Source organism: Colobus angolensis, unplaced genomic scaffold (assembly GCF_000951035.1).
Source record: "Colobus angolensis palliatus isolate OR3802 unplaced genomic scaffold, Cang.pa_1.0 Scaffold322, whole genome shotgun sequence".
Classification (NCBI taxonomy): Eukaryota; Metazoa; Chordata; class Mammalia; order Primates; family Cercopithecidae; genus Colobus; species Colobus angolensis.
This window is the reverse complement of record NW_012116511.1, coordinates 35470-36810: the sequence shown is the minus strand read 5'-3', so window position 1 is coordinate 36810 and position 1341 is coordinate 35470.

Here is a 1341-nt window from a genome sequence, read left to right as displayed (position 1 = left end):
CGGTTGCGCCCGCGCCTCTCCCTCCACACCTCCCCGCAAGCAGAGGGAGCTGGCTCAGGCCTTGGCCAGCCCAGAGAGGGACTCCCACAGTGCAGGGGTTGGCAGCCAGCCGGCTGCTCTGAGTGCGGGACCCTGGAGCCCACGCCTGCCCGGAACTCGCGCTGGCCCATGAACGCAGTGGGCAGCCCCGGTTGCGCCCGCGCCTCTCCCTCCACACCTCCCCGCAAGCAGAGGGAGCTGGCTCAGGCCTTGGCCAGCCCAGAGAGGGACTCCCACAGTGCAGTGGTGGGCTGAAGGGCTCCTCAAGTGCCGCCAGAGTGGACACTGAGGCCGAGAAGGTGCCCAGAGCAGGAGGGTGGCTAGCACATTGTCACCTCTCACTATGACATGATCAGCTCCATAAGTGAAAGACCTGTCTTACCTGCACATTCTCAGCACAGAGCTCAGGCATTAAATAAATATTAGGGGAACTGGTTGTACTTTTCTACCAGCCCATAAATGGGCATCAGATACTCAACATGTTAAAATTATTTGAAAATCAGAGTAACTAGTTTGCTGACTTTTAGTGTGCAGCCTTTACGCCAGCTGTTGTGGCTGTGTAGGGTCTTTTCTTCCATCCCTATTCTAGGATGCATTCAACATAAGCGAAGTGTTATTACTCACGAAAAGTGCTAATTTGTGGACGGATGCACCTAATGTTCTTGTCCCCTGGTTTCTTTGCACTAAAACCAATCCCAATAGCATTCTATTTCAAGGGAAAAGTTTTCATTTTTTTTTAAACTAAGTAAATTGCTTTTTCTCACAATTTACTCACAGCAGTACCTTACACTACAAAAACCAGCAACTGGTTTCCTCTTAATGTCTACACATAACATCATTGTTAAAAATTAGAGACTTTGTCACAATTTGTATTTTTTAAAGGTAAGGTAAATAAAGTATCTTATTATACAGAAGTACAAGGCCTTGTTCTTGTACATTTCGCTCTTCCCAAAATTCTGTAATCAGAACCCTGATTGCAAAACTAAGTACATAGGTTTTCAAAAGACACCGGGCCAGAGAATTCTTTCATCCTAGTCCCAATCTCGCCCCTGAAAGCGTGGGACAGGAAAGGCTGCACCACGGGATATAAATGAGGGCTTATAAGGCTATTGGAGGCCGCGGGGCTTGGGAGGCAGGCGAGGACCCAGGGTTGCATTGCAGAGTCGAGACGACCTGGGCTGCCGAGACGCCGCAGTCGCCGGCCTTAGTTTTCCCCGCCCTGCCCGAGCGCGGCCGCCCCTCTCGCTCGAATCCGGGTACCGCCGGCGACTCGGGTCGGTCCCTTCCGGTTGGTTCCGGCGT